Raw genomic sequence first — 6,801 nt, forward strand, 5'->3', positions numbered from 1 at the left:
CGAAATTGTCATAAGAGCAGGGGCGAAACGCCAAAAGGGCCTGAAGGAGAGGCTGAGGTTAGAGATTCCGTTACTTCGCAGAAACTTAGTGAAAACACTTTCTGACGGGCTACCAGTGAGGCGTAGGAATGACTTGTTTTCCCAAGCAGTCTTGGCGGGCAATTTCCTGCGTTTTCTGCGGGATTGGCTTGCTCAGGGGATAGCTCCGTGACATAGCAAAATCGGCGCAGAAATTGGCGCCAAGTATCTCCATTGGTGGAATAGTAGCGCTTCGGCAATGGAGTGGAATTTTCCACCGGTTTTCGAATAGCTGATTGGCACGTTTAACCACGGTCACTGTCGTGGGGGCGGTAATGTTCTGTGTTCGTCTTGTATGGGTGCTCTTGGTGGAGTCGAGTCTCGCCTTTCGGACGGGGTAGGTTACAAGACTGAGCTCTCGCTGCTCTGGGCAGCCTACCTTATGTTGGCTGTCTAATATACTTTCATTTAATTGTAACTGTTTGACGAAGTTGCTGAAGTTTTGAGTTCAACGTAACTTTCCGAGTACAGTTGGCAATTGAGCGTTCTGCGTACAAGCAGCCTATGTTGTCCGTCTTGAGCAGTTTTGGCTAAAGTTGACTGTATCGGAGTTACTGTGTGACTTCGCTTGTTAAAATCAATCACTGTACCATCAGTGATTGTGTGGCCAGCCTTCTTCGTCTCCCTCAGAGGCGCATTTGAATTGCTAGGAAATCTTTAGTCTGGAACAACCAGACCAGGATAATTTTTTTCGGGCTATACTCGCGACATTATCATCAACATGATGGGACGTCGATGCCACCAGCCATCGCCTCCGGTACGCCAGATCATGTCCTTGCAGTTAAGAAGACAGCTTGATAATGTATGTCCGCAGCACCAGCAGATTAGGGAATTTTGCTATGTGATAATCAGTGCTCAGCAGAGTGCGCCTGTTCCCGTCTTTTCTCACGTGGTTCAGTCTTGGGTGTCCATTGTCTGAGTTCTCACTACTGTAGTAGCAATTAATGTTGGGTTGGCTGGATGTTTCTCTTAAGATTTGAGTTGCAAGGAATTGGCTCCACATGCCACTTGGTCATAAATGTTACAAGCTAGTTTATGGACAACATCACCTTCACAGCATTTATTTGAGTATCCAGTTTGACGTATTGTAAATGTTTCATGTGTTTTGAATATTACTTTGAGTTTAGTCATAATAAATCAAATTGTTATTTTTGACAGAACTTTATTCTGTAGGCCGAGCGGTTCTAGGCGCTACAGTCTGGAACCACGGGACCGCTATGGTCGCAGGTTCGAATCCTGCCTCGGTCATGGATGTGTGTGACGTCTTAGGTTAGTTAGGTTTATATAGTTCTCAGTTCTAGGGGACTGATGACCTCAGATGTTAAGTCCCATAGTGCTAAGAGCCATTTGAACCATTTTTTCATTCTGTAGATCGGTAGAGCACCCCTTTTATTTCTCACTATGCTAATGAAACTTTCCTTTATCAAATTAATTTCTATCAAATTAAATTATTGCAGGTGCCAGACTCTTTTCTACTCCAGTTGCAGGGTCGATTACAGTCAGTTCGCGTTTCTTCTTAATCCATGTGCAAGAGCAAAAGTCGGAGTTAGAAAATGGGGGGCTTAGAGCATCATTTCCATATGAAGATTCTAGAAGAATTTAGTGTTAAGTACACTGGTAGCCCCGGCACCTCGCAAAGATAGGTTAGACACCAATGGTGGCGGCGAGTTTACTGCAGTAAAGAATTCGATAAAATCTAGCGGAGTTATCACGGATTCCGATTTTGAATTAATCTGGGTGAAGCTAAGTATCAAAGATCGGTGAAAAATGGTAATCGGGTGCTTTTATAAACAGCCAGGATCAGGAGCCATAGTGATAGAGCGCTTGAGACAGAACTTGCAGAATATCGTCAACAATTTTTCTGATCAAGCCCTTGTAGTACGGGGTGACTTCAACTTGCCGGGAATAAATTGGGAGTGTCATGCTATCAAAACTGTGCCAGAGACAGGGGTTCGTGTGACATTGTTCTGTATGTCTTGTCCGAAAATTACTTTGAGCAAACAGTTTAGATAACCAACAGGCGAGGGCAATGTGTTAGACCTCCTGGCAACAAACAGGCTTGAACTTATCGAATCAGTTGATGTAGAGGAAGGTATCAGTGATCATCAGGCTGTGATAGCATCTATGACAACGGGTCCGACAGTGAATGTTAGCAAATGTAGGAAGATATTTTTGCTTACAAAGAAAGACAGGATATAAATTTCAGACTACCTCTGCAGTCAGCATAAAACATTCGGTGATGAGGACGACGATGTGGAAAACAAATGGAAAAAATTCAAAGAAAGCGTGCAATATGCCCTACACAAATACGTTCCGAATAAGATCTTAAGGGATGCGAAAGACCCACCATGGTATAATAGCCACGTTAGAAAAGTTCACCCACAAGTAAAAACCTAGCTGAAAAACCAAAGCTGGACGAAGCGAAAATGAGCGTGAGGAGAGCAACGAGAGAAGCGTTCAGTGACTTTGAAAGCACAAATTTGTCAACCGATCTGAGAAAAAACCTTAAGAGGTTTTGATCGTATGTAAAATCAGTAGGTGGGTCAAAGCCATCTATTCATTCACTCACAAGGGAACCTCCCCATCGTACCCCCCTCAGATTTAGTTATAAGTTGGCACAGTGGATAGGCCTTGAAAAACTGAACACAGATCAATTGAGAAAACAGGAAGAAGTTGTGTGGAACTATGAAAAAAAAATTAAAATATACAAACTGAGTAGTCCATGCCGAACATATGCAACATAAAGGAGTGTGTAAGCTAAGGAGCGCCGTGGTCCCGTGGTTAGCGTGAACAGCTGCAGGACGAGAGGTCCTTGGTTCAAATCTTCCCTCGAGTGAAATGTTTACTTTCCTTATTTTCGTAAAGTTATGATCTGTCCGTTCGTTCATTGACGTCTCTGTTCACTGTAATAAGTTTAGTGTCTGTATTTTGCGACCGCACCGCAAAACTGTGCAATTAGTAGACGAAAGGACGTGCCTCTCCAACGGGAACCGAAAACATTGGATTGCAAGGTCATAGGTCAACCGATTCCTCCACAGGAAAACACGTCTGATATATTCTATACGACACTGGTGACGGCATGTGCGTCACATGACAGGAATATGTTGTCGACCCACCTAATGGCTTGGTTCAAATGGCTCTGAGCACTATGGGACTCAACTGCTGAGGTGATTAGTCCCCTAGAACTTAGAACTAGTTAAACCGAACTAACCTAAGGACATCACAAACATCCATGCCCGAGGCAGGATTCGAACCTGCGACCGTAGCGGTCTTGCGGTTCCAGACTGCAGCGCCTTTAACCGCACGGCCACTTCGGCCGGCTGTCGACCCACCTAACTTGTACACTTGGCGAATGGGTAAAAATATTCTTCTACGTTGCCCGATTTAGGTTTTCTTGTGGATGTGATAATCACTTCCAAAAAAAGTGATCGCATCGGAAGGACGGATAATAATTGTCTGAAAATAAAAAAAATAAACTTTTCACTCCAGGGAAGGCTTAAACCAAGGACCATTCATTTCGCAGATGCTCACACTAACCACGGGACCACGGCGCTCGTGAGCTTACGATAATCTTGATGTTGCATATCTTGCACATGGACTACTCAGTTTGTATATTTTGCTTATTTTTTTCATAGTTCCACACAACTTCTTCCTGTTTTCTCGACTGATCTGTGTTCAGTTTTTCAAGGCCTATCCACTGTGCCAACGTATAACTAAATCTGAGGGGGGTGCGATGGGGAGGTTCCCTTGTCAGTGCCCACACTTGCACCGAAACGGAAGAGAAAATAGAGAAGGCCGAGATTCTGCATTCGGTCTTCCGAAATTGTTTTACAGTGGAAGTCCATCCTTTCAGTAGTACGAACGTCGAAATGGCAGATACGGATATAACCAATCGTGGAACAGAAAACAGCTACAGTCCCTTAGTTGTGGAAAGGCGTCAGGACCAGTTGAGATACCTGTAAGAATCTACAAAGATTGTGCAAAAGAACTTGCCCCTCTTCTAGATGTAATTTATCGTACATCGCTTGAGCAAGGAAGGGTTCCTAGCGACTGGAAGAAAGCGCAGGTCATTCCCGTTTTTAAGAAGGACCGTAAGACAGATGCACACTACTATAGACCGATATCGTTGAAGTCAATATGTTATAGAATTATGGAACATGTTTTATGCTCAAGAATTACGACGTTCTTGGAGAAGGAAAATCTGCTCTATAAAAATCAACATGGATTCCACAAATAGAGATCCTGTGAAACTTAGCTCGCTGTGTTCCACCATGTGATCCCCAGCGCCGCAGACAACGGCGCTCAGGTTGATGCCCTGTTCCTTGACTTCAGGAAAGCATCTGACACCGTTCCGGACTGCGGTTTATTAAAAATAAAAATAAAATAAAAAACCAGCTTATCGATTATTGGAGCAGATTTGCGACTGGATTCAAAACTTCCTTGCCGGCAGAACTCAACACGTCGCTCTAGACGTGACAAAATCGACAGATATAAAGGTAATTTGCGGTGCAACCCAAGGAAGTGTTATAGGACCACTACTGTTTACAATATACACTACTGGCCATTAACATTGCTACACCAAGAAGAAATGCAGACGATAAACGGGTATTCATTGGACAAATATATTATAATAGAACTGACATGTGAATACATTTTCACGCAATTTGTATGCATAGATCCCGAGAAATCACTACCCAGAACAACCACATCTGGCCGTAATAACGGCCTTGGTACGCCTGGGCATTGAGTCAAACAGAGCTTGGATGGCGTGTACAGGTACAGCTGCCCATGCAGCTTCAACACGATACCACAGTTCATCAAGAGTAGTGACTGGCGTATTGTGACGAGACAGTTGCTCGGCCATCATTGACCAGACGTTTTCAGTTGGTGAGAGATCTGGAGAATGTGCTGGCCGGGGCAACAGTCGAACATTTTCTGTATCCAAAAAGGCCCGTACAGGACCTGCAACATGCGGTCGTGCATTATTCTGCTGAAATGAGGGGTTTCGTAGGGATCGAATGAATGTTAGAGCCACGGGTCGTAACACATCTGAAATGTAACGTCCACTGTTCAATGTGGTGTCAATGCGAACAAGAGGTGGCAGAGACGTGTAACCAATGGCACCCCCATAACATCATGCCGGGTGATAGCCAGTGTGGCGATGACGAATACACGTTCACCGGGATGACGCCAAATACGGACGCGACCATCATGATGCTGCATTCATCCGAAAAAATGACGTTTTGCCATTCGTGCACCCAGGTTTGTCGTTGAGTACACCATCGTAGTCGCTCCTGTTTGTGATGCAGCGTCAAGGGTAACCGCAGCCATGGTCTCCGAGTTGATAGTCCATGCTGCTGCAAACGTCGTCGAACTGTTCGTGCAGATGGTTGTTGTCTTGCAAACGTCCCCATCTGTTGACTCAGGGCTCGAGACGTGGCTGCACGATCCGTTACAGCCATGCAGATAAGATGCCTGTCATCTCGACTGCTAGTGATTGGAGGCCGTTGGGATCCAGCACAGCGTTCCGTATTACCCTCCTGAACCCACCGATTCCATATTCTGCTAATTGGATCTCGACCAACGCGATCAGCAATGTCGCGATACGATATGCCGCAATCGCGATAGGCTACAATCCGACCTTTATCAAAGTCGGAAACGTGATGGTATGCATTTCTCCTCCTTACACGAGGCATCACAACAACGTTTCACCAGGCAACGCCGGTCAACTGCTGTTTGAGTATGAGAAATGGGTTGGAAACTTTCCTTATGTCAGCACGTTGTAGGTGTCGCCACCGGCGCAAACCTTGTGTGAATGCTCCGTAAAGCTAATCATTTGCACATCACAGCATCTTCTTCCTGTCGGTTAAATTTCGCGTCTGTAGCACGTCATCTTCGTGGTGTAGCAATTTTAATGGCCAGTAGTGTATATGGACAAGGTACAGGGACACAGTACTAGAAGTGGCTAAAGAATGTCTTGGAACAGCAGTGTGTAAAAGTAGGATGAAGCAAACAGCTTGGTGGAATGATACAGTCAAGGCAGCCTGTAAAAGGAAAAAGAAGGCGTATCAAAAATGGCTACAAACCAGAACCCAGGTAGACAGAGAAAGTTATGTTGGAGAAAGAAACAAAGCCAAACAGATAATTGCAGCATCCAAGAAGAAATCGTGGGAAGACTTTGGAAACAGGTTGGAGACTATGGGTCAAGCTGCTGGAAAACCATTCTGGAGTGTAATTAGCAGTCTTCGAAAGGGAGCTAAGAAGGAAATGACAAGTATTTTGGACAGGTCAGGAAAACTGCTGGTGAATCCTGTGGATGCCTTGGGCAGATGGAGGGAATATTTTGAAGAGTTGCTCAATGTAGGTGAAAATGCGATCAGTAATGTTTCAGATTTCGAGGTAGAATGGGATAGGAATGATGATGGAAATAGGATCACATTTGAGGAAGTGGAAAAAATGGTCAATAGATTGCAGTGCAATAAAGCGGCTGGGGTGGATGAAATTAAGTCGGAACTCATCAAATACAGTGGAATGTCAGGTCTTAAATGGCTACACAGGATAATTGAAATGGCCTGGGAGTCGGGACAGGATCCATCAGACTGGACAAAAGCAGTAATCACACCAATCTTTAAACATGGAAACAGAAAAGATTGTAACAACTATAGAGGTATCTCTTTAATCAGCGTTGTGGGTAAAATCTTCTCAGGTATTGTTGAAAGGAAA

The sequence above is a fragment of the Schistocerca serialis genome, chromosome 3 (genome assembly GCF_023864345.2).
Source record: "Schistocerca serialis cubense isolate TAMUIC-IGC-003099 chromosome 3, iqSchSeri2.2, whole genome shotgun sequence".
Taxonomy (NCBI): Eukaryota; Metazoa; Arthropoda; class Insecta; order Orthoptera; family Acrididae; genus Schistocerca; species Schistocerca serialis.